This window comes from Mustelus asterias, unplaced genomic scaffold, assembly GCF_964213995.1.
Source record: "Mustelus asterias unplaced genomic scaffold, sMusAst1.hap1.1 HAP1_SCAFFOLD_47, whole genome shotgun sequence".
Classification (NCBI taxonomy): Eukaryota; Metazoa; Chordata; class Chondrichthyes; order Carcharhiniformes; family Triakidae; genus Mustelus; species Mustelus asterias.
Window position 1 is genome coordinate 1,470,133 of NW_027590122.1, and position 27,388 is coordinate 1,497,520.

General features: G+C 44.0%; 1 protein-coding gene and 3 non-coding genes across 4 annotated transcripts in view; 2 read left to right on the plus strand and 2 right to left on the minus strand.

Annotated features, from left to right (window-relative positions):
• LOC144483173 (uncharacterized) overlaps positions 1-27,388 on the minus strand; it is a 950,558-nt gene that overhangs the window by 588,271 nt on the left and 334,899 nt on the right.
• Positions 12,597-12,678, plus strand: trnal-aag (transfer RNA leucine (anticodon AAG)). Its single transcript has one exon. It is a non-coding gene; the product is annotated as a tRNA-Leu (tRNA).
• trnae-uuc (transfer RNA glutamic acid (anticodon UUC)) lies at positions 14,425-14,496 on the plus strand. Its single transcript has one exon. It is a non-coding gene; the product is annotated as a tRNA-Glu (tRNA).
• trnai-uau (transfer RNA isoleucine (anticodon UAU)) lies at positions 18,930-19,024 on the minus strand. The gene is made up of 2 exons: positions 18,987-19,024; positions 18,930-18,965 (listed from the first exon to the last, which is right to left on the minus strand). It is a non-coding gene; the product is annotated as a tRNA-Ile (tRNA).

The following is a 27,388-nucleotide window of genomic DNA, read 5'->3' on the forward strand; positions in this document are numbered from 1 at the left end:
GTGTAATATTTCCATTCACCCTGCGTCTGGCACCACTCTTGTATCAAGAGCAGGATTATCATTATTCCCCGAATATACATTAAATTCACCGGAACAAAAGGATTGAATTCCTGAAATTGTAGACTGACAATGTGTGACAGCAATATTCATAACGGTTCCAATTCTCTTCAGTTCAGTAACACGCTGTTAATCAATGCTGCTACTTTTCGCCAAAATACATGGACCAACATGCTTGCCTTCATTCAGATCCTTCAGCATGAGTACAAAGGACTGTCAATAAGCATGTATTTTGCAATAAAATATTAAGTCATCTTGTTTGTTCAGTGATGTGCTACATGTCATTCAGCACACAGTTTCATTATTTCAATGGGGACATTACTGCCTCTGTAAAAAAGGAATTTTCTCAGCGTGTGCAACAATCTCACCGGATCCAGGGTGAGGTATCTAAATGGATACAAAATGGGCTTCTTGACGGAAGCCAGAGGGTCGTTGTCGAGAGTTGTTTTTCAAACTGGAGGCCTGTGACCAGCGGTGTGCCTCAGGGATCAGTGATGGTCACACTGTCATTTGTCATTTATATTAATGATTTGGATGAGAATATGGGAGGCATGGTTAGTAAGTTTGCAGATGACATCAAGATTGGTGGCATAGTGGACAGTGAAGAAAATTATCTCCAATTGAAACGGGATCTTGTTCAATTGGGCCAGTGGGCTGACGAATGGCAGATGGAGTTCGAGTGAGGAAAAGAGCAATAATTCACGTTTATTGCTGAACATTAGCGGAATAGAGTATCTTACACGGTGTTACATTTCCCCTACCCCGCCACATTTCTGTGCACACTCAAACCCAACAGAACATCGTTAACTGGTTCCCGTTTCCACTCTGACGGTTCAGAAACCTTCTCTCAAACTTGAACATTTTGCTTTTTCTTTCATTCATTCGTGAAACATTGGCGTCACTGGCCAGCATTTATTGCTCACCCCGAGTTGAGATGCAACTACTTTGCTGTAGCTCTGGAGTCACATGTAGGCGAGACCAGGTAAGAACGGCAGATTTCCTTCCTAAAATGCATTAGTGAATCATGTAGTTTCCTCCAATGGTCGGAAACGATTTCATGGTCATCAGTGGATTCTCAATTCCAGATTTTTTTTATTGAATTCAAATTCCACCACCTACCGTGGTGGTCCCCAGAATGTTAGCTGGTCGAGCATAATACCTCGAGGCCATCGTCTCCAAAAGCATCTGCTCCAGGTGAGGCTTGAACTCACAACCTCGGCAGAGCCCGCTGATTGTACTGCTGCATAAGTACTGCGTGCGAACCAATTACATCATTGGAGCACTCCTCCGTAGTAATTTTTGTCAGAATATTAAAGGCTTCTACAGCGTCACCTCCGTTAATGACAGTTATTCGAGGCAACATAGACGGAGGAACAAAACGATCAATGATTCTCTCTACCCCATTTCCACAGTGAGTGAAACAGGGACAAGCAGCAGGATCATACCACGCACCCTCCAATCACCCATCCGCTGCCAGCCGAACGCGGCAACTGCAGCTTCAATCAGCGGCTTACTGCCCATCCCTAGGACACAGGTTACTCCAAATGGGGTTAAACTTCACAATGCAACGACCAAACGCTCATCAAAAATTTGATCGATTATAGCGCGCTAACTGAACATTCAAACAGCATTTACACAATACCCGAGTGAGTCACAAACAATATTTAAACCAACTTTCCAAAACTTTTCAATCATAAATTCCTTCATTTGACTGAAAAGCTGAGTGTTGTGAATCTGGAAATGAGCACTGTGGGATTTCTGTTACCCAGTGAATCGTTTGCCATTGTTTGTCTGTCAGATTTGCAATTCTATTTGTGTTGTACATTGAAGTGAATCTCATTTCAAAATGATGAGAAAACCAGGAAAATATTAAATACTGGAAGAAATCCTGAGGGAAATGGGTCACAATGTTGGGAAGGCGGTGCAGCTGTGAATGATGTTATTTGTGATTGAGTGGAAAGTATTATATCCTGCGGGATTCTGCGGGATCAACATAACCAAAGAGACTTATATAGAATTGTAAACGATGCGGTCATGCTGTAGTTCTGGAACAGGTTTTGCAGAAATAGAATTTGGGTCATTGGCACCCTGGTTTAGAATATCTTTAGTAGCTGTTTTGTCAGTCTCTGTGGCGCAATTAGTCAGCGCGTTCAGCTGTTAACTGAAAAGTTGGTAGTTTCAGACCACAGCACGAGTTTTAACAACACCAGGTTAAAGTCCAACAGGTTTATTTGGTAGCAAATACCATTAGCTTTTGGAGCGCTGCTCCTTCGTCAGCTGGAGTGGAAATGTGCTCTCAAGCTAATGGTATTTGCTACCAAATAAACCTGTTGGACTTTAACCTGGTGTTGTTAAAACCCTTGCTGTGTTCACCCCAGTCCAACGCCGGCATCTCCACATCAGTTTCAGACCACCCAGAGACGTAGTTTTCACTGTTTTGACCCCATCAGCATTCATAGGCAAACAGTTGCGGGTTGGCAATGGGCCCGGAGGTGTCATTAAATATATAAGAACAAAAGACCAAAGAAAATTACAGCTCAGGAACAGGCCCTTCGGCCCTCCAAGCCTGCATCGACCATGCTGCCCGACTGAACTAAAACCCCGTACCCTTCCGGGGACCACATCCCCCTATTCCTATCCTATTCATGTATTTGTCCAGACGCCCCTTCAAACTCACCATCGTATCTGCTTCCACTATCTCTCCCGATGAGTTCCAGGCACTCACCACCGTCTGTGTAAATAACGTGTCTCGTACATCTATATATCCATCAAGTGTTACCGGTTGGAATGTTATCCGGTGTTATCAACATTCTTTAATGCATATTGATTTCAAACAAATTACACGTAATTTAAATTTGCTTCCAATATACCATTAAACTTAACAATTAGAATCAAAACATTATTTAAGTTTATTCATTTATTATTCATTATTAGTTTCACAAATCGTCTTACATTAACACTGCAATGAAGTTACTGCGAAAGTCTGAGATTCCACAGCCAGGGAAAATAATGTATCAGCATACACCCTATCAAATTCATAGAATGATAGATTCCCTGCAGCACAGAAGGAGGCCATTCGGTACAACGAGCCTGCACCGACAACAATCCCACCGACGTCAAATCCCTGCAACACCACGTATTTAACCTGCTAACCCCTCTGACACGAGGGGCAATTTATCATGGCCAATCACCGAATCCACACATCTTTGGACTGTGGGTGGAAAGTGGAACAACTGAAAGGAAAGCCGCGCAGACACGGGGCGAACGTGCAAACTCCACACAGAGAGTCACCTGAGGCCAGAAATGAACCGGGGTCCCTGACGCTGTGAGGCAGCATTGCTAAACCCTGAACAACAGTAGCAATACTTCAAAAATTTCAAAACTTAACTCCGTGTTGAAGGCTGGAAGGAGAGTGTGACAGTGGGTGATTGGCAGTGTGCACATTCCTGTAATCAGTGACTGGGAGGATCAGGAAGATGAGATATCTGGATCTCTTTATACTGTCATCTCTAAACTCCATCTCCTCTCAGTCCCGTGTGTCTTACATTCCCTGCCCCTGCTTTCCAGGTATAGCTCGGGCTCACTACTTGTCTCTGTCTGCATTAAGCAGCTAATTGACCCTGGGAGCTGGACGGTCAGAGGAAGCTGGAGAACAGAAACAGGAAGAGAAGCGACATGATAGTGTTTCGTAAATGACTTGTATCACTTGCTCTCCGTCATGAATGCCTGCCGTGTGTTACCTTGTAAGTTTCACAGGAGCGTTGGTGGGTTTTGGAAATTGAAAGTGTCACATGGCAGCTTGCGGGACTATTTCACCTCACTGTCGATTTCATGTTCCAACTAACAGAATTCGCTGTTTTCATTGGATGAAGCAGTCACTTGTGTTCGATCTGAACATTAAACTTTGAAGGAGAAACATGCTCTGGTGAATAAAATATCCAAAATAACATAAAAGGCAGGTGGTCCATGTATAGATTAGTGTTTTAAAGAATTTGCATCAACTTCCCTGATGGCCTGGTGGTTAGGATTCGGCGCTCTCACCGCCACGGCCCGGGTTCGATTCCCGGTCGGGGGATGTCAATTTATTGCTATACCCTGTACAACAATCCCGCGTTACTTCCGGATCAGCACCAGTTCTATCGCAATTAGTATCAGGGAGGTTTCCTCCTTTGTGTCTGAATTGGAAATGTCACATGTCAAGAATTTTTAAAAAACCGATGGGCTGGAAAGCGCTGACGATAGAGAGGGTGATGCGGGGTAGAATTTGGCTGATAATGGGGTGGATTTCATTGTTTCCACTGACACAAAGATCTTGCAGAACTGGGTCCAAATCTCGGGCTCAGTGACAAGAAAACCTTTAACTGAATTAAACAGCAAACTTTCTGACCTCCAGTGAAATGGAGGCAGTTTTCACTCAGAAACCAGTAACGGTGAGATTAACAGCGCGGGATGGAGAGGGACTCAGTTTGAGTGGTGAGACTGCGGGTGGAATGGTGAGCTGGAGTTCAACCAGAAATGCAGCAAAGTTTTAAAACAATCGCGCTCAACGTGGGGCTCGAAACCACAGTCCATTAACGGTGATAAATTCATGTTGTTCAGCAGAATTACCACAACATAATTTAATCACAGGTTGATACTAACACTGCCCTTTGAACGCAGCGAGCTGCAGTAAAATTGAATGTAGTAGAAAGGAGGACACGTTGGGACAGTTGTTAGAACTGATGCCTCACAGCCCCAGTGACTAAGGTTCAATTTCTCGGGTTACTGTATATGCGGAGTTTTCACGTTCTTCCCCTGTCTGCGTGGGTTTCCTCCTGGTGATCCACTTTCCTTTTCAAAGATGTGTGGGTTAGGTTGATTGTCATGATGTGGAGATGCCGGCGTTGGACTGGGTAAACACAGTAAGGGGTTTAACAACACCAGGTTAAAGTCCAACAGGTTTATTTGGTAGCAAAAGCCACAAGATTTCGGAGCCTTAAGCTCCTTCTTCAGGTGAGTGGGAATTCTGTTCACAAACAGGGCATATAAAGACACAAACTCAATTTACAGAATAATGGTTGGAATGCGAATACTTACAACTAATCAAGTCTTAAAGGTACAAACAATGTGAGTGGAGAGAGCATTAAGACAGGTTAAAGAGATGTCCAGATAGGACAGCCAGTGAAATTCTGCAAGTCCAGGCAAGCTGTCGGGATTACAGATAGTGTGACATGAACCCAATATCCCGGTTGAGGCCGTCCTCATGCGTGCGGAACTTGGCTATCAGTAAAGAGATTAAAAGGGAAGGTCGGTGATAGAGAGTATAACAGGATGGATTAACTGAAACAAGGAATGATGGACAAGGGCAACATTGGCTGGTTCTCATTATTTTTAAACTTTGCTGCTTTCCTGGGTGAACTCCAGCTCTCCATTCCTCCGGCAGCGTCACCAATCAAACTGAGTCTTTCTCTATCCCACTTTGTTAATCTCACAGTTACTGCTTTCTGAATGAAGACTGCTTGGAATCAGTCTAAATCAAATAGATTACTGCTAAATTCAGTGAGAAGTTTCTTATCATTCAGCACGATATTTTTATCCAGAAATGAGTGATATTTCTGTCAGTGCAAATGGTTAACTCTGACACATTACCACCCAGATTTTACGTTCTATCAACATCTCCATCGTCAGCGCTTTGCAGGCTATCACTGTCTTTCACTATCAGTATTTGTTCTCGACCTGACCTGTTGCCCATATGACATTTCCAACTCGGAAGCAAAAATACAAATCTCACTCCACTGTTTCTGGCAGAGCTGCTTTCGAGCAGAAAGTATTGCAGGTTTGTTTATCAAAACATTTAAACCTTTATATATCGAAGCCAGTCTGCGACCCTGAAAGCGCTGAACCCTAACCACTGGATCACCAGGATCTCATCTTCTTGATTCTCCTAAATACTTACGACAGGAATGTGCACAGTGCCAATTGTCGACATTCATACACTCCTTCCTGTCTCTTAAGACATTAAATTGTTCAAATTTTCACACTGGCTTCCAGTGTGACGAAAGCAGAGCTGTGATATGCTGATGTTAGAACATAGAACAGTACAGCACAGAACAGGCTCTTCGGCCCACGATGTTGTGCCGAGCTTTGTCTGAAACCCAGATTCAGCTATTTCCTCCCTATCATCCCGAAGTACTCCATGTGCCTATCCAATAGCCTCTTAAATGTTCCGAAAGTTTCTGACTCCACTATCCCTGCAGGCAGTCTATTCCACACTCCAACCACTCTCTGAGTAAAAAGCCTACCTCGGACATCCTTCCTATATCTCCCACCATGAACCCTATAGTTATGCCCCCTAGTTACCACTCCATTCACCCGAGGAACTAGTCTTTGAACGTTCACTCTATCTCTCCCCCTCATCATCTTATAAACCTCTATCAAGTCTCCTCTCAACCTCCTCCGCGCCAAAGAGAAAAGCCCAAGTTCCCTCAACCTTTCCTCATAAGACCTACCCTCGAAACCAGGCAGCATCCTGGTAAATCTCCTCTGCGCTCTTTCCAGTGTCTCCACATCCTTCTTATAGTGAGGTGACCATGTTGTTCAGCATTTTTAACACAACAGGTTTATAAAAGTTCGATGCTAACATTGCTCTTTAAACGTGGTGAACTACAGTGAAATATAATGCAGCTGAAGGTAGCCTACTCATTTTTGCAGGAGGAATCAGCAAGGGCAATGAAAATATGAATTGTTGTGGGTGGTTGACGGAATTGTGCAATGGGACTGATATTTCGCCCTGCTGCTCAAATTGGCACAGGTACTGAGCGACCATTTTCAGATTGCTCCGGTGTGCTGGGTTCCGTGGTGTAATGGTGAGGACTCTGAATCCAGCGATCCGAGTTCAAATCTCGGCGGAACCTTGCTTTAATTTGCAGATGATGGATATGCTAAAGGGCGTTTAATTTTCTCACCAAGTCCGAATCGAGAGGACAATTTGTCAGCCAGTTCAGCTGCTGTTACCATGCACATTGCTGAACCTCTGGCGCCAGATGCCTGCAACATCAGTGCTTTTCATCTTTTCGCTACTCTTTAACTCCTCTGTTGAAAGATAGAAGCAGTTGGTGTCGCACAATAGCAATTCGATTGGAGTCTGGCAATTATTGAGCAAAATGTGTCTGTGTGCGTGTGAGTGCGTGAGAGAGAGAGAAAGAGAGTCGGTGCGTGTGTGTGTTTTGGGAGAAAAGTCTACTGTATTCGGTCAGACTGCTGTCGATTCCATGGTGTAATGGTTCGCACTCTGGCCTCTGGCCTCCGAATTCTGGTTTAAATTGGGACGGATGAGTGAATGAGTGACACATGTAGGTGGACCCCCTGCCCACTGTGGTTTCCCTGCTTCTCAGCCCTTTGTGTTCTTGAGCAATCATTCTCTGGAGCTGTTGCAATGACGCCGGGAGAGTCATTCGCTGCATAGTCTGCAATGTGATTGCGGTGGAATTTGCTGAAATTTCCTCAGTGTTTAGTTTTCCACTTTCTGAGAATTAAAAATGAAATGCGCTTCAGCAAACTCATCATCGTCTTCAGCAAATAAAAACAATCTTTCGCCGAGTTCTGAACTCCGCTTACTGCATTCGGAGTCCAGAGTGCCTACCATCACACCACAGAAACAGGAACAGAGCCACCTGATGCAAATGGTTACTCAAAGCATGTGACCTTTTTCATTCAATGTGGCAGCAACAGCAAGTGGGTCAAATGCTTTGAGTGACCATTTGCAGCCGGCTGCTACGTTGTAGGTCCTCTGGTCTAATGGTGACCACTCTGAATCCAGTGAACCGAGTTTAAATTTAGGCGGACCCTTGCTCTTCTTTGCCATTGTTGAGGATTGATTTGTCGATGGATCTTTTATTTCAGTTCCTCATAAAGCAGGAATCGGGAGGACAATTTGTCAGCCAGTTCAACTTCCATTACATTGCACAATGCTGAGCCTCTGGCGATAGGTGCCGACATCAGCAATGTTGTTTTCATCTTTCGCTACTCTTTAAATCATCTGCTGAAAGAAAGAAGCGGTTGGTGTCACACAACAGCAACCATTCGACTGGAGACTGGCAATTATTGAGCAAGTGTGTGTGTCTGTGTGTGTGTGTTTTGGGAGCAAGGTCTGGTGTCATAGGTCAGAGTGCTGTCGTTTCCTTGGTGTAACGCTGAGCAATCTGGCCTCTCGCCGTCCGACTTCTTGTTTCAATTGGGACAGATGAGTGAGTGGATGACACCCGGAGGTGGACCCCCTGCAAAAGATATTTTGAATTAGTAACATCTTTTGGAATGATTGATCCTCATTTTGTTTCATTTTATGTCAAATAGGGTGACACATTCTTGCATCTTATTTTTTAATACCTCAGCCCATTAACTATTTAAACAGGGAACATTCAGTCCAAGAAAACTAATCCACATTGAACTAGAAAAAGAAACACTGAAGTTACTGAAAATCCCATTTCAAAACAGAAAATATTGGAAACACTCAGCAGGTCAAACGTCGTCTTTGGAGAGGGAAACAGTGTGAATGTTTCGGGTCGCTGACGTTATATCCAAAATGGAAGAAGTTAGAGATTTAATGGTTTACAAGCAACTACAGAGTGAAGGAAAAACAGAGGACAAGAACTCTTTTTATGACCTTGTGACAGGATGTAAGGTTGGAGTGACTGAATGGCAATTGGGATGATTATTGTTTCCACTGACACAATCTCCCAGATCTTGGTTCCAATCTCGCGCAAAATGAGAAGAAAACTTCTAGCTGAATTAAGCACTAAATTCTTCGACTGCCAGGGAAGCAGAGATCGCTTTAACTCATGAAAGCGGTAATTGTGAAATTCATAGAGCGGCACGGTGGGACAGTGCTCAGCACCGCTGTCTTTCAGCGCCAGGGACCGGGGTTCGATTCTCAGCTTGGGTCACTATCTGTGTGTGGTCTGCATTATCTCCCCGTGTCTGCGAGTGTTTCATCCCACAGTAGGAAAGATGTGCTGGTTAGGTGCATTGACCCGAAGAGGCGACGAGGAGAATTTCACAGTAACTTCATTCATGCAAGCCTTCCTTGTGACTACTAAATAAACTTTAAAAGAAAACGGGATGGGAAAAGGTTCAGTTTGAGCGGCGACACTGCTGGAACTTAACCCAGTAAAAACAGAGCCCAACGTGGGACTCAAATGCACGACCCTGAGCTAGACGGACACATATCAGAACTGGCACTCCATATACTCAAATGCATGGAGACAAATATGGCTTTTCCATCTACTATCTCAGCTTATTCCAATTAGAAAGTTGGCGATTAATCAACCGGCAGAATCTTTGAGGTTAGAATGCATTCCTCTCAATGATCGACAACTTCATTCGCATCTTGCACTTCTCAGCTGGATCTCCTTCCAAACATTGCAAACTCCTCTTACATCTTTCGCCTTAATATTTTTGATCTAACTACTCAAACCAGGTGGGGAAACAGCGTCTCAGTATGCCCAGAGGCAAACTATCGCCCCATTTTCAGACTTTTCCATCTGACCACCTCTCAGCCCAAAATCATCCAACTGAGTCTCTCCTCCCCGCACAACCGCCTCATCACAGGATTAAATCCAGTGAACGTTGGTTAAACATAGACAGCGGGAATAGAGGGAGTAAAGAGCAAAAGAGGGAACAGTGATCGATGCACAGACAGAGAGACTGAAAAGTGAAAGAGTCAGAGACAGGTCTCCAGCGACAAAATGGGACAGATAGGGAAAGAGAGTGAAGCAATCACCCGCAACTCAATATACACAAAACAACTCTCGGAACCCACAGCATGAGGTCCTCTGAATGGGGGAATAAGTATTAAATGAATGTCTACAAGCATTGTCACCTTTTGAAAATGTCTGGATCCTCAGTGAGTCTGTTGTGCGAACAGAATTTGATTTGATTTATTGTCACATGTATTAACATACAGTGAAAAGTATTGTTTCTTGCGCGCTATGCAGACAAAACATACAATTCATGCAGCAGGAAACGAGAGAGTGCAGAACGTAGTGTTACAGTCATAGCTAGGGTGTAGATAAAGATCACCTTAATGCAAGGTAAGTCCATTCAAAAGTCTGACAGCAGCAGGGAAGAAGCTGTTCTTGAGTCGGTTGGTACGTGACCTCAGACTTTTTGTATCCTTTCCGGATGGAAGAAGGTGGAAGAGAGAATATCCGGGGTGCGTGGGGTCCTTAATTACGCTGGCTGCTTTCCCGAGACAGCGGGAAGTGTAGACAGACAATGGGAAGCCTTTCAGTGCGTTTTCAGGTTCTCAAATCATGTCCCATGTGAACCAATTCCGCCATGTCACGGGAAATAAACTAACAAAATCCACGACATGTCCATTACAAAGGAAGGGCTTGTCCGGAATTTAAACCAGGGACCTCTCGCAAGCCTGCGGATTTTAACACCCAAAGCGAGAATCATACCCATCGACCAACAGGCCAGCGTTAAAAAAGCATGTCAACTAAATATATTTTCATTGCCATCTAACAGCGGATCAGAAATTTGCAACGAAACGTGATAATGTTGGAAAAACTCAGGAAGTCAGACAGCGTCTGTGCATAGGGAAACAAAAGATAAACTTTCACCTCCATGACCTTTCGTTAACATTGGGAATGTTTAGAAATGTAGGAATTTTAAAAGAAGTGAAATCCAGCAGGGAGGAAACATAACAACATCTGATATGGTGGAAGCCAGGGGAAAATAAATGAGGGAAACAGAGAATGACAGAATGATTACAGCACAGAATGAGACGATTACAAATTTACTTGCAGGACTCACATGCGTTGTGGGTGAAGGGGAACCAGAGGGCGTACTGTACATATATTTCAACAAAACCGTCGTGATGAGGTTAGTGGGCTTGAAAATTGAACGCTATACATAGAAACATAGGAACATAGGAATTGGGAGCAGGTGTCGGCAAATTCAGCCCTGTGATCCTGCTCTGCCATTCAATCAGATCATGGTTGACCTCTCCTTGATCTGAAATCCACCTCCCCACCTGTTCTCCATATCCCTTTAATGTGTTTTCTTCATCAGAAATATTTCTATCCCTTCTTGAAATCATTCAACGATTCAGATTCCAACGCGCTATGGGGCAGCGAGTTCCACCAATTCACCACCCTTTCCGAGAAGTAGTTTCTCCTCACCTCAGTTTTAAATCCACGGGCTCTCAAACTATACACGTGAGCTCTTGTACTTGATTTCCCCATAAGAAGAAACTTTTGATCTACCTTTTCTTTATCAATCCATTTAGAATTTTATATACCTCTATCAGATTCCCTCCTCATCCTTCTAAACTTTAGCATTTTGTGGGACCATTTCACCTCACTATCAATTCCATGACCCAGCGAACTCAATCCGTGTTGTCATTGGCTGAAGGAGGCAATTATGTTCCATCCAAACAGGACATTTTGAAGGAGAAACGTGTCACAAGTGAAAAAGATCTGAGAGGAAAATAATGAGCAAAGGGACATGTGTGAAGTCAGTTTGAAAAACACAGTTCACCGGTTTCCGTGGTAGTCCAGTGGCTTGTGTTCAACACTCTCCTTGTGATGTCTGGTTTCAATTCCCGCTTTGGAAAAGAGGACTATTTGCTCTCAGTAAACCATTAATAATGACCTGATTTACTCTCTGATCGAAAGCAGATCTACTAGAATCAACCGAGTCAGATTTGCAAATTTATATCAGAGCTGGAAATTTCACATGTGCAACAGTTCAAGAACAAACACAGAAAGAGAAGGACAGCGATAGGGTGCATAGTACGAACGATTGAGCCGTTGTTGCAAGGTCAAATCTGTCTGGTAATTAGTCAGATTTTACCGTTTACATTGGCACTGAATAATGAAACTTTTTCCCGCACTCTGCATTGAAAAGCATTTGGAAATATTTCTGTCCGGTTTCGAACCGTTAAAAGCGAAAGCGATAATTGCACTGGAGTGTTTGTTATGTGTTGTGATTGGCTGAACACATCACTGGCGTTGAAACAGAAGGTGCCATTTTGCAGGAGAAAGCTGTTTGTGGCGAAAGTGGCGTGAAAATTAAAGTAACAAAAGCAGCGTGGATAAATTAAATTCTAAAACACACTGTAAGCTGCTGGTCTGGTGATTAGAGTTTGACTCTTTCGCTGCTGTTCAGATTACTCGTCTGGAATTGAAGATGTATTGCTCTCATCCAAACTGTGAAAACAAACGTGAGTTATTGCCTTGACGAAGATACAAAACATAATTTCGCCTCGTGTCCTTCAGTGCAGACCCTGAGCAAATTCAACAGGAGGTTCCCTTGTCATTTCTGGCAGGAAATTGGAAATAGACGAGCTTAAGGACAGTTTAAATGATGCCGACCCTTCACTGCAGCTCATTGTGTTTCTGACGTGAGATGATTCCTGTTTGTTACGCAGTTCAGACTTACCTGAATCAGTGAAGGAGCAGGCTCATGCTTCCTGATGGCCTTTCCAAACTCCATTGCTTTCAATGAATTTCAGTAACATTATCATTAAATAACATGATTGCGATGCAGTTTAACGTGGTAGCGTGGCCGAGCGGTCTAAGGCGCTGGATTAAGGCTCCAGTCTCTGCGGAGGCGTGGGTTCGAATCCCACCGCTGCCAAAATGGATTTGAGTTTTGGTCTAACAGCTCAGATTGAATGCAGGAGTGCGTGCGGTGTCGTTTTCGTCATGAACAACGAGCAGAGACATCACCAATTTAAAACGTTGCTGGGGTAAAGCAGCGTGTGCGCAAGTGGCTCCTTTCGAGAGCACACACAGGCTGAATTTCTGACTGCCGAGTTAAACAACCTGATGAAGGAGCAGTGCTCCTGAAAGCTCGCAATTCCAAATAAGCTTGTTGGACTTTAATCTGGTGTTGTGAGAATTCTTACTGTAACCACTCCAGTCCAACGCCGGCATCATGATATAAATAACAGGATTACAAACAGTGAGACTGTATTCCCTGCCCAGGAATTAAGGTGATGGACTTGAATTTACTAACTGAAGTTCACATCCTATCATGGACACGTCCCATCATTCCTCGTTCGAACCAGATATTTTCAGAATTAACCTGGCTCTTGTGATAACCACCGAACTACAGAAACATGGTGATGACCTCAAGGCAAGCAGATCCGGTTTACTGGAGAAACAACTAGACTGGCTCCAGAAGCCCATCTTTTGCCCACAGCAATTGCTATGACATTGTCTCTGCTGATTTTTCCTGTCAGATTGAATCCTGATACTTCCTACTGCATTAAAGTTTCGTAATAACATGTTTGAGAAAAAGTATTCATGACGTTTAAAGCAAATCAACTGAACATCTGAAATTTGCGGCATTTGATCACTTTCCCCCACAAATGCTGCTGCCTCGAATTCAATGCCTCAGAACACTCACCAACGGTTTTAACAGAGGTGATCCCTATCAGATCTGGTGCTGCAGGGAACGGAATTAATGGAGTAGGATTGGCTCCCATGTCCCATGGAGTCTCCTCCACAATTTAAGGAGATCATGACGAATCCCAGGAATCAACATCAATTTCCAAACGTATCCTGATGGCTCTTCATTCCCTTAGATTCCAAAAACATCGCTCTTTATAGAAATCTTAGAAACCCGACAGTGCAGAAAGAGGCCAGTCGGCCCATCAAGTCTTCACCGACCACAATCACACCCAGGCCCTACCCCCATTATCCCTACATATTTGCCCACTAATCCCTCTCGCCTACGTATCCCATGACACTAACCTAACTCGCACATCTTTGGACTGTGGGAGGAAACGGGAGCACCCGGGGGAAACCCACGCAGACACGAGGAGAGTGCGCAAATTCCACACATACAGTGACCCAAGCCGGGAATCGAACCCAGGTCCCTGGCGCTGTGAAGCAGCAGTGCCAACCACTGTACGACCGTGCCGCCACTGCTCAGATGTTCCAGCATTGCCTGTTTTTGTTTCAGATTCCAGCATCCGCAGTATTTTGCTTTTACCGCCACCATTTACATTCCCTTTGATTTTTTTTTTCCATCACAACTTTGTCAACTCTTACCCACGGCTCCCACCCTCACCCCCCGCATCTCTCACACTTAAAGTATCAATCTCGTCCTCTTTTCCTGTCTTCAGCATTGATGACTGACCATACAGATTTGAAATGTTGGCTCTCTTCTCTCTCCAAAGATGCCGTCATGCCTGTTGAGATTTTCGAGCATTTTAAGTTTTTCTTTTATGTTCCAGAATCTGCAGTAATTTCCTGTTGACTGAAGGAGTCATTCGTGTTCGATCTCAACATGAGTTTTTTTTTCCCCCCAAACCTTTCTCGAGTATTTGAAAAACGCTGAAATGTATCGGTCAGATTAAAATGTTTGCTCGCATCTTCCCTGGTGGTCCAGTGGTTAGGATTTGGCGCTTTCACCGCCGCGGCCCGGGTTCGATTCCCGGTCAGGGAATGTAGAGTTTAAAGCTGCCGACCAGCACATGATTTAGGAGGGGCTGAAATTACTTCCTGATCGATAACAGGAATGATCATTGTGCCAGTTTGAGCTCCGTGGAGAAACAAAATAAACCCATTTGCACAATCCCGGCAATTTTTCACGACATTCCCCTTGCTGCTTCCTCCTGTCAAAGTGAATAATGATGCATTCTGCTCCACTAAATTTCACTGTTGTTCACCACATTCACAGATCATTCGTAACCTCTGTGGCTTCTTGTGGTAAATCTGCTGAACAACATCAGAGATTTGTATCTCATTGTTCATCATTACTGTCTCCATTGCTTCATTCCAGGTCACTGTCGCTACAGACATCGTCACACAGTCATTCTACCTTCTGCAGCAAATGATATACTCTTCCTTTGCTTTCAGATACTTTCACCTCCAGAAACTGATTACACGCTCAGTAAAATGTTCTGTTTAGTTGACAGTTTATCATCAATCCCGGGCCTTGACGGTGAAAGCATTGACTCTGAACGACTTGACCACCCGGCCTCCACCATCACCAGCTAAATCTTGCCTTATCCATCACTCCTTGTTTCATTGAATCATCCTCCCTTGCTTTATATCACAGAACATCCGTTTTGTTCTTTTCACAGGTTGATTCATGGCGTTACCATCAGAAAATGTTGGAAATACTCGGCAGGTCAGTTAATGTTTCGTGGCAAATGCGTGATTATTTCTGAAAGCTGAATTACTCTGAAATTGAAAACATTTGGAAATGTTTCTGTAAAGGTGAAATACTGCTCAGGCTGGAACCTGAAACACAAAAAAAAGTACTTGAAAATCTCAGCAGGTCTGGCAGCAGTTGTGAAGAGAGAACAGAGCCAGTGTGTCGAATCAGGAAATCTGATGAAGGGTCATCCAGATTTGAAACATTTGTTTCCTCACAGAGGCTGTCAATCCTGCTGAGATTTTCCACCATTTTCTATTCCTGTTTAATAAGTTTCTGCTCAGGATTGAACCAGGACATTTGCATGTGTACGGCGACCGTGATAAGTACCACACTACAGAAACGCTGCGATGCAATGATGTAAGGAAACTGGCTCCACAAACACGTCAATTACCGACAGCAATTTATATTTGTATTGTGTCTGCTGGTAACTCCTGTTAAAATGTTTAGCAATACATTCTACTGCGTAGAATTCGTGTGATAACATGCACGACCTACCTTGCATTAAATTGATCGTTCTCTACACCCAAACTATGACTGTAACCGTACATTCTGCACTCTCTCGTTTCCTTCTCGATGAATGATATGCTTTGGCTGTGTAGCGCGCAAGAAAAATACTTTCCGCTGTATGCTAATGCATGTGACAATAATAAATCAAATCAAAGTTACTCCATGAAGTTAATTAATTGAACATTTAGCAGTGATGGGCTTCGATCACGCGCTTTAAGTAACGCGACTACCTTGAATTCAGGACCTGAGACTTCAATGCTGTCAGCAGAATCCATTGGTACCGGAACTGATATTGACAGTGAACAGAATCAATGAATGAAAACTGGACTACATGTCCCATTGAGCCTCCTGCACGACAAAAACAAGGCAGATCCGCAACATCAACCCCAATTTCCCAGCTTATCCCAATAGGTCTTCATTCCCTACGATTCCAAAATCACTCCAACTCAACCTTCAATATCCTCATCGACTGAGGATCCACGCACCTCTGGGCAGCTGCAGAATTCTAAAGATACACAAGCCTTTGGGAGAAGAAATGTCTCCTTACCTCAGTCATAAATGGCTGACACATGATCCAGAGAATGTAGGTCCAGAGTGCCTGACCGAGACACATGTCGCCATTCTAACCCACTTACCCTCACACATTTACCATGGCTCATCCATCTGACTGACATCAACTGCACCGTCAGTGAGAGAGTGAAAGCAGAAATATGACTGTGGCGAGTTTACTGAGCGCATTTTCTTTCCAATAATTGGTTTAAAAAAATAATATTTTGTTGGATCCACATTCAATTCATATTCAACAACGAAATACAATCTGGGAACTTTCAAGCAGTAAATTTCGATCATGTTCGACCCTGTTTCGAATCGGAGAGCCTATCCTACATGATAAGCCTCACACTATAGAAACTCTGCTCATGACCAATGTGACCGGCCTAGGATATCAAACCGTGCAGTCAGATTGCAATTTAGAACCTTGCGTGGGTCCTTAATTATGCTGGCTGCTTTGCCGAGGCAGCGGGAAGAGCCAATGGATGGGAGGCAGGTTTGCGTGATGAACTGACCTACGTTCACGACCCTTTGTGGTTCCTTGCGGTCCTGGGCAGAGCAGGAGCCATACCAAGATGTGATACAACCAGAAAGAATGCTTTCCATGGTGCATCTTCAAAAGTAGGTGAGAGTCGTAGCTGACATGCCAAATTTCCTTAGTCTTCTGAGAAAGTAGAGGCGTTGGTTAGCTTTCTTAACTATAATGTCAGCATAGGGCGACCAGGACAGGTTGTTGGTGATCTGGAGACCTAAAAACTTGAAGCTCTCGACCCTTTCTACTTCGTCGCCGTTGATGTAGACAGGGGCAATTTCTCCTCTACGCTTCCTGAGGTCGATGACAATCTCATTCGTTTTGTTGACATTGAGGGAGAGATTATTGTCGCCGCGCCAATTTCATCAGATTCTCTATCTCATTCTTGTACTCTGTCTCGTCATTGTTTGAGATCAGACCCACTACGGTGGTGTCGCCAGCAAACTTGAAAATCGAATTGGAGGGGAATTTGGCCACACAGTCATGGGTATATCAGGACTGTAGTAGGGGGCTGAGAACACAACTTTGTTGGGCACCGGTGTTGAGGATGACCGTGGAGGAGGTGCTGTTGCCTTTCCTTACTGATTGTGTGCTGTGGGTTAGGAAGTTCAGGATCCAGTCGCAGAGGGAGTAGCCGAGGTCCAGGCCATGGAGTTTGGAGATGAGTTTCGTCGGAATAAGGCTGAGCTGCCGTCAATAAATAGGAGTCTGACATAGGCATCTTTGTTATCTAGGTGTGCCAGGGTTGAGTGCAGGGCCAGGGAGATGGTGTCTGCTGTGGACCTGTTGCGGCGGTAGACGAACCGTAGTGGATCCAGGCAGTCCTGGAGGCCGGAATTGATTCGTGCTATGACTAGCCTTTCGAAGCACTTTACAATGATGGATGTCAGAGCCACCAGACGGTATTCATTAAGGCACGCTGCTTGGATTTTCTTTGGTACTGGGATGATGGTTGTCTTCTTGAAGCAGAAGTAAAGAGAGGTTGAAGATGTCTGCGAATACCCCCGCCAGCTGATCCACGCAGGATCTGAGTTCACATCTGGGTACCCCATCCGGGACAGTCGCTTTCCGTGGGTTGAACTTCGAGAAAGCTGCTCCGACATCTGCAATGATGACCTCAGATACAGTTTCATCCAAGGCTCCCAGGGTGGAGGGAACGCATCGTTTCTGTCATGTAGTGATTACACATTCACCGAATCAAAGATTCCCTGCTGGAAAGCGGGCGGAAGTATACTTTTAACCTCAGAGTGAGGAAACGTGCAATAATTCACGTTTATTGCTGAATATTAACTGAATACTGTATCTTATACTGTGTTACACTTCCCCTTCCCAGTTCTGTATTCAAACCCGACAGAACATTTTTCACAGACTCTCCTTTCCAACTCTGAATGTTCAGAAAGCTTCCCTCAAACCTGCACAGTCCTGCTGATTGCTGTTGATGTGTTTGTGATTATTAAAGGCTCCTGCAGCACCACTTCCGTTAATAACAGTCACGCGAATCCACGTTTCAGATGGGGAAACAAACCCAACAATGATTCTCTCTTCTCCGGCTCCACATTGAGTGAGACAGGGACAAGCAGCAGGGTTTTAACCCGCAGTCTCCAATCACCCGCTGACAGCAGAAAGGCGCGACTGCAGATGCACCTGTACTTGTTTTAAACTCAGAGTGAGGATTTATTGTTGAAAATTAACTCAACACTGCATGTTACATTTCCCCATCCATCTGTGCACACGCAAACGCAATATTTTTCACTGACTCCCGTTTCCAGCTCTGACTGTTCAGAAAGCTTCTCTCAAACCTGCACATTCCGGCTCTTCCTTTCGTTCGTTGAACAGAAGCACCACTGATCAGCATTTATTGCCCATCCCCAGTTGAGGGACAACCACTTTGCTGTGGCACTGGAGTCATGTGTTGGCCAGACCATCGAACAACAGCAGATTTCCTTCCCCGACGAACTTTCGTGAATCATGATTTTTAGCAACAATGGATGTGGATTCATGGTCATCAGTGGATTTTTATTCCAATCTTATTTATTGTATTCAAACTCCACCAGCTGTCCTGGCCGTTCCCAGAATATTAGTTGGTCGAGGGATCACACCACTCGACGATCGTCTCACCTCAAACAACTGCTCCAGGTGAGGCTCGAACTCACAACCTCGGCATAGCTCGCTGGCTGCACTGCTGTATAAGTACCGCGCGCTAACCGATTGCGCCACTGGAGCACTGCGTTTCGCTTACTTGTGTCAGATTATTAAAGGCTGCAGCAGCGTTACCTCCGTTAATAACAGTTATTCGAGGCCACATTTCAAACAGGGAAACAAATCCATCGCTGATTTTTTCCCCCCGGCTCCACAGTGAGTGAGACAGGGAGAAGCAGCAGGATTATATCCCGCAGTCTCCAATCGCCAGCAGAAAGCAGCGATTGCAGCTTCAATCAGCGGGTTACTGCCCATTCCTGGGACACAAGGTCCAATTCCGTTCAAACCTCACCATAAACCGAACACAAGCTCAGCAAAACGCAAATAGATCATGTCCGGCTCACTGAACCTTCGAGAAGCATTTACACAACACCCGAGTGATTCACAAACAAAATTCACACCAACTTTCCAAAACTTTTCATTGAAACATTCCTCCATTTGGTTGAAAAACTGAGTGTTGTGGATCTGGAAATGAGCACCATGGGATTTGTGTTACGCAGTGACTTGTTTCCCATGGTTAGCCCTAGGTTTGCAATTCCATTTGTGTGACATATTGAAGCGAATCTTATATCAAAATTAGGAGAAAACAAGGGAAATATTAAATCTTGGAACAAATCGTGAGGGAAATGGATCAAAATATTTGGGAGGAGGTGCAGCTGAGAATGGTGTTATTGATGATTGAGTGGAAAGTATTGGATCGCTGGGCTCCCGGTTTTCAGTTCCCTTCCCTCCTGTTGAATTCCTCCCTGTGATAAGAGACATGGATTCATTTTACCTGCGCGTTCATATGAGAAAGGGAATAACCAACACACTACTGCAGTGCTGCGGGATCAACGGAACTAAAGAGACTTGTATAGAATTGTAAACAGTGCGGTCATGCTGCAGTTCTGGAACAGGCTTTGCAGAAATAGAATTGTGGTCATTGACACACTAGTTTAGAATACATTTAACAGTTGTTACTGCCGTATCTGTGGCGCAATTGGTCAGCGCGTTCGACTGTTCACCGAAAGGTTGCTGATTCGAGGCCATCCAAAGGCGGAATTTTACTATTTTCTCACCATCAGCATTCATAGGCAAACAGTTGCGTGTTAGCAATGAGTTTGTGGGCGTCAATAAAAATAGTTTTCAATTGTTACCGGCTGTACTGTTATCTGGTGTTACCAACATTATTCAATGACGATTGACTTCAAACATATTACATACAACATTATATACATGCTTCCATTATTCCATTAAACTTAAAAATTACAATCGAAACATGAACTTGTGGCCGAGCATTTGTTCCAATTCCATATCCCTGCTTCCATTCATTCCTGGATAGATCATAAATCTGTCTAACCCAGAGTGAAATGTGTTCAATGATGGAGCCTCAGAACCCTCTGGCTCGAGAATTCCGAAGATTCACGAGGCTTTGAGTGAAGCAAATTCTCCTCATCGCACTCCTAAATCATCAGCGCCTTATCCTGAGATTGTGCTCCCGTGTTTTAGATTCCTGGATCAGGAAAAAATAATGCCTCAGCTTTTCAATGGTACCTATTCTTTCTCGTTAAAGCTGTTGAGATTTTCAAGCATTTTCTGTTTTTGATTCAGATTCCAGCATCATCAGATTTTGCTTTTATTCTGTCTAAAATGCGGGGATCCAATCTGCGCACACTATTCCAAATGTGGCCTCAACAAAACCCTGAATTACTGTAGCAAGATACAAACACTTCAAAACTTAACTCCGTGCTCAAGGCTGGAAGGAGAGAGTGACAGTGGATAATTCGCACTGTGTACATTCCTGCAATAAGTAACTGGATCAGGAAGATGAGATATCTGTGTCTCTTTGTACTGTCATCTCTAAACTCCATCTCCTCTCAATGCCGTGTGTCATACATTCGCTTTCCCTGCTTTCCAGTTCAAGCTCGGGTTCACCAACTGTCTGTGTCTTTATCAAGCAGCTAATTGACCCTGGGAGCTGGATAGCCAGAGGGAGCTGGATGTGAGGCAGCGACAGAAACAGGAAGAGACGCGACATGACAGTGTTTCGTAAATGACTTGTGTCAGTTGCTCTCCGTGATGAATGCCTGCAGCGTGTTACCTTGTAAGCTTCACAGGAGCCACAGTGATGAGGTTGGTTGGTTTTGGAAACTGAAAGTGTCACATGAGCAACTTGCGGGACTATTTCACCTCACTGTCGATTTCATGTTCCAGCTAACAGGAACAGCTGTTTTCATTGGCTGATGCTGTCACTTGTGTTCGATCTAAGCATAACAATTTAAAAGAGAAACTTGTTTTTGGTGAATAAAAAGTCTGAAATAAAAATAGAATGCAGTTGGCTCATGGATAAATTAGTTGTTTAAAAAACTTGTATCAAATTCCCTGATGGCTGGGATTCGGCACTCTCACCGCCGTGGCCTGGGTTCGATCCCCGGTGTGACAATTCTGCGTTACTTCGTGGTCAGCACCAGCTCTGTCGGAATCAGTGTTAGGGATATTTTCTCTTCTGCGTCTAAATTGGAAATGTCACAGGTAAAGAACAAAAAAAAGAGAGCGATTGGCTGCAAAGCGCTGACGATAGAAATGCTGATTCGGTTAAGAACTGGTTGTTAATGGCGTAAATTTTATCATTTCTACTGACACAAATATCTCGCAGGTCTGTGTACCAATCTCGGGCGCTCAATGACAAGGAAAACTTTAATTGAATTCAACAGTAAACTCTCCGACCTCCAGTGAAGTGGAGGCAGTTTTCACTCAGAAAGCAGTAACTATGAGATCAACAGCGCGGGATGGAGAGAGACTCAGTTTGAGCGGTGACACTGCGGGAGGAATGGAGAACTGTAGTTCACCCAGAAAAGCAGCAAAGTTCAAAAACAATGGCGCTCAACGTGGGGCTGGAACCCACGATCCATTGACGTGATAAATTAATGTTGTTCAGCAGAATTACCACAAAATGGTTTATCACAAATTGATACCAAAACTGCTCTTTGAATGCAATAACATTGAATGCAGTAGAAAGCGCGGCACGTGGCACAGCCGATGCCTCACAGCACCAGGTGGTCAGGTTAAATTTATCGGGTCACTGTCTGTGCGGAGTTTGCACGTTCGCCCAGTGTCTGCGGGTGCTCCGGTTTCCTTTCTAAGGATGTGTAGGTTAGGTTGATTGGTCATGCTAAATTGACCCTGGTGTCAGCTGGAATAGCACGGTAAATATGTGGGTTTACGGGAATGTGCCGAACGGCCTCCTTCTGTTCTGTAGGGATTAAATGAGAATATATCATTATTCATTTGACTGGAGGATCCAAAAGAGGCAAGGCAAATAAAAGTGTTGTGGGTATTCGACGGGATTGTGGAATGGGACGGATTTTTCGCTCTGCTGTTGAAACTGGCAGTGATATCACTCGTTTTCGATCTGGAAGTAATTCCATCTGAGCTTAAATCATGTGCTGCAAGAAAACAATAAATCTTCATTCCCTGACCGGGAATCGTACCAGGGTCACGACAACAAAAGCGCCGAATCCGAACCACGAGGGAAACCACCTGCACGAATGTTAATCTCACCTATCCATGCGAACGTGGCGCTTTGCATCGCTGTTAGCATTTTTTTGTAAATCAGAAACAAGTCTGTCTGTCAAGTGCCTCTTGATAAAAACACATTTACTGCGGATGCTGGAATCTGAAACAAGAACAGAAAATGCTGAAAAATCTCAACAGGTCTGAAAGCACCTGCGAAGAGAGAATAAAGCTAACGTTCAAAGTCTGGATGCCGCTTCGTCGGGGCTGAAGACAAAAAACTTTGGACGAGATTTATGCTGTAATGATGAGGGATATGGGTGTGGGGTGGGTGACAAAGGTGTCACATATAAATACAAAACCAAAGGGAATTTAAATGGTAGTGACAATGGATAAGAAGGGTGCTGCTTGCTGCCTATTAAGAGATCAGAATGTGGAAATGGCAGGACAAAGGAAATGTGGGGAGGAGGGAGAGGGGGCAACAAGATGGAAAGTGAGATTTTAAATTGACAATGCAAAAAAAAAGGATATTAAAACATAAATATATGTATAAAAGAAGAAAGAAAATAATAAAAATAAAAAAATAAGATAAAATGAAATAAAACAAAAGAGAGGGAAATGAGGTGAAGATGGAGAAGAGGAGATGCTCTGAAATTGTTGAACACAATATTAAATCCGGAACACAGTCAGTGCCGAATCGGGAAATCGGGTATGTTCCTCCAGTTTGCATTGACGTGCCTCTTGATGCCTTTGTTTATTGCCCCTTCCGTCACATTACTGATGATCAAGAGTAGACTGGTGGTAATTGGCAGCGTTGGATTTGACCTGATTTTAGTAAATCGGACAATATTGGGCAAATTGTATCATTGGCGGTTAGTTGCTTATGTTGTAACCGAGTAACAGCTTAGCTAAGGTGGCCGCAAGTTCTGAAGCGCAATTCTTCAGCACCATTGCCAGAATATTTTTCAGGGCCATAGAATTTGCTCTTTCCAATGCCTTCAAGTTTTTTTTCCTGAAATCATATGGAATAGTGAAGTGTATCTGTTCCATTCGGTATCTACCCACTCTGGCTCTTTCTTTCTCACTATAGATCTGCCTCAGTCCTTTCCTCTCTCAGTCGAACTATCCATTTCCCTCTTTTGTTTTTGTTCCTCCTATTCTCTCCCTGTCTGGGTGGAATCAAGTTTAATTGAATTGAATCCTGAAATGAGGCGGTTGTTGAGCTGGGGTTGATTTTTATGGCGGAGGAGACTCAAAGGGACATGTGATCTAATCCAACTCCATTGATTCTGTTCACTGCCAATACTAGTTCTGACAGCAATGACTTCTGTTGGTGTCGTTGATAGGAAGTTTAAGGCACTAAATTTAGGATCGCGACATTTGTGGAGGAGTGTGATCAAATTCTCCCAATGTCAGATTTCACTTAAATTACTTTAAACGTTACGAACTTTGATCAAACATGTGATTATTAAAGTTGAATGCAGTAGAATGCGTCATCATTCATTTTGATTAGATAAACCAGCAGAGAGAATATAAAGTGACCAACTGACGGGGCTTGTGGAACGAGTTTAGTTGCTCCACAAGTAAACCGGATCTGCTTCAAGTCATGCATCACAAAGTTTCTGTAGTGCAGTAGTTACGACGTTTGCGTCACACGCGTCAAAGTCCCCGGGTCAAGACCGAGCAAAAACATTTCTAAATGGGTTCATTTCAAATGATTCGGATTGATTCTTGTTTTTCACGAAACATTGATTGAGCAGTTGAGGTCTTGTGGCATTTAAGATGGGAATCACTCAGTAAAGAGATTAAAAGGGAAGGTCTGTGATAGACAGCATAACAGGTTGGATTAACTGACACAAGGAATGATGGACAAGGGCAACATTGGGTGGTTCCCATTATTTTTGCTGCTTTTATGGGTGAACTCCAGCTCTCCATTCCTTCGGCAATTTCACCGCTCAAACTGATACTTTCTCCATCCCGCTTTGTTAATCCCACAGTTACTTCTTTCTGAACGAAAACTGCTTGCAATCAGTCGAAGTCAAATAGTTTTGTGCGTCATTTAGGGAGAAGTTTTCTTATCATTTAGCCCGATATTTTTATCCAGAAATGAGTGAAACTTGTGCCAATGCAAACGGTTAAATCTGACACATTACCACCATCTCCATCGTCAGCGCTTTTCATCCTATCTCTGTCCTTCACTATCTGTGTTGTTTTTGCCCTTTTGTCCATGTGACATTTCCAACTCGGAAGCAAAACTACAAACCTCTCTCCACCGTTTCTGGCAGAGCTGCTTTGGACCAGGAAGTATTACGGTTTGTTTATCAAAAACATTAAATCTTAGTGCATCGAAGCCAGCCTGTAACCCCGAAAGCACCGAACACTAGCCACTAGACGAGCAGGATGTAATTTTCCTGATTCTCGCAGTCACGGATTACAGGAATGTGCACAGTGCCAATTAAACACAGTCACCCACTCCTTCCAGTCTGTTAAGATATGACATTGTTCATATTTTCACACGAGCTTCCAGTGTGACCAAAGCAGAGCTATGACAAGCTGTTGTTGTTCAGAATTTTTACCACACTCAGGTTTATAACATTTCGATGCCAACATTCCTCGAACGTGGTGCGCTACAGTGAAATTTAATGCAGTTCAAGGTACTTACTCCTTTTTTTCAGGAGAAATCAGCAAGGGCAAAGTAAATATGAATTGCTGTGGGTTTTTGATGGGATTGTGCATTGGGGCTGATATTTCTCTCTGCTGTTCAAATTGGCACAGGTATTGAACGACCATTTTCAGCCTGCAGTCGTGTGTGGGGTTCCTTGGTGTAATGGTGAGCACTCCAGCAATCCGAGTTCAAAACTCGGAGAAGCCTTGCTTTAATTTGCAAATGGAGATGATTGATTTGCTGAATGACATTTTGTTTAAATTTCTCACGAAGTACGAATCGAGAGGACAATTTGTCAGCCAGTTCAACTGTTATTACAATGCACGTTGCTGAGCCTCTGGTGCCAGGTGCCTGCAACATCAGTGTTTTTCATCGTTTCGCTGCTCTTTAACTCCCCTGTTGAAAAAAAGAAGCAGTTGGTGTCACACAATAACAATTTGACTGGAGTCTGGCAATTATTGAGCAAGTGTGTGTGCGTGTGTGCGTGTGTGTCTGTGTGCCTGTGTGCCTGTGTGTCTTTGTGCATGCGTGTGTGAGAGAGAGAGAGTGTGTAGGTGTGTGTGTGTGTGTGTGTGTGTTTTCGGATAAAATTCTTCCATCAGAGTGCTGTTCATTCAATGGGTGACGGATCACACTCTGGCCTCTCGCCTCCTAACTTTTGTTTAAATTGGGACAGATAACAGAGTGAATTACACCTCCAGGTGGACACAAAGCCCACTGTAGCTTCCCCGACTCTCAGCGCTTTGTATTCTTGAGCAATCGTTTTCTGGGGCTGGTGCACTGACGCCAAGAGAGTCATTCGCTGCAACAACTGCAACTTGCACATTGCTGTGTCTCTGGCGAAAGATCCCTGCATCAGCAATGTTTCTTTTCATCGTTCGCTGCTTTTCAAATCATCTGTTGAAAGAAAGGAGCAGTTGGTGTCACACAACAACAACAATTCGACTGGAGATTGGCAATTACTGCGCAAGTGTGTGTGTGTGTGCGTGCGTGTGTTTTGGGAGAAAGACCTAGTGTCATAGGTCAGAGTGCTATCATTTCCATGGCGTAAAGCTTCGCAATTTGGACTCTCGCCGTCCCACCTCTTGTTTAAATTGGGACAGATGAGTGAGTGAATGGCACACGTAGGTGGATCCCCGACAAAATATATATTGAATTAGTAACATCTTTTGAAATGATTAATCCTCATTATGTTTCATTTCATGTCAAACAGGGTGACACATCCTTGTACCTTATTATTTAAAACCTCAGTCCTTTGACGATGTAAACAGGTCAAGTTCAGTCAAAGAAAACGAATCCACATTGAACTAGAAAAAAAGACACTGAAGTTACTGCAAACCCCACCTCAAAACAGAAAATATTGGAAACAGCAGGTCAAACAGCGTCTATGGTGAGGGAAATAGAATGAATGGTTCGGGTCGCTGACGTTTTATCCAAACTGGAAGAAGTTAGATGTTTAATGGTTTACGAGCAAATACAGAGTGAGGGAAAATAGAGGGCGAGAACTCTATTTATGATCTTGTGATAGGATGTAAGGCTGGAGTGATTGAAGGACAATGAGGATGATTATTGTTCCCACTGACATAATCTTCCAGATCTTGCTTTAAAGCTTGCGCAAAATGAAAAGAAATTTGCTCTCTGAGTTAAGGACTAAACTCTTCGACTGCCCGGGCAGCAGAGATAGCTTTAACTCAGGAAGCAGTGATGGTGAGATTAGTAGGGCGGCATGGTGGGACAGTGGTCTGCACTGCTGCCTCACAGGGACTGGGACCCGAGTTGGATTCCCAGTTTGGGTAACTATCTGTGTGGAGTTTGCACGTTCTTCCAGTGGCTGCGTGGGTTTTCTCCCACAGTCGGAAAGATGTGCTGGTGAGGTGCATTGACCCGAGTGGGCGCTGGAGTGTGGCGGGACGGTGAATTTCATAGTAAATTGCAGTGTTAATGTAAGCCTTACTTGTGACTAATAAAACAAAGCGGGATGGAGAAAGACTCAGTTTGAACGGTGACACTGCCAAGACTTCACCAACGAAAGCAGCAAACACAGCATAGCCCAGGGTGGGGCTCGAACCCACGACCCTGAGCTTAAGAGTCTCATACTCCACCAACTGACCTCGAGGGACACATATCAGAACTGGCACTTAATATTCTAAAATGCGTGGAGACAAATATGGCTTTGCCATCTGGTGTCTCAGCTTGTTCTGATTACAATGTTTACAATTAAGCAACCTACA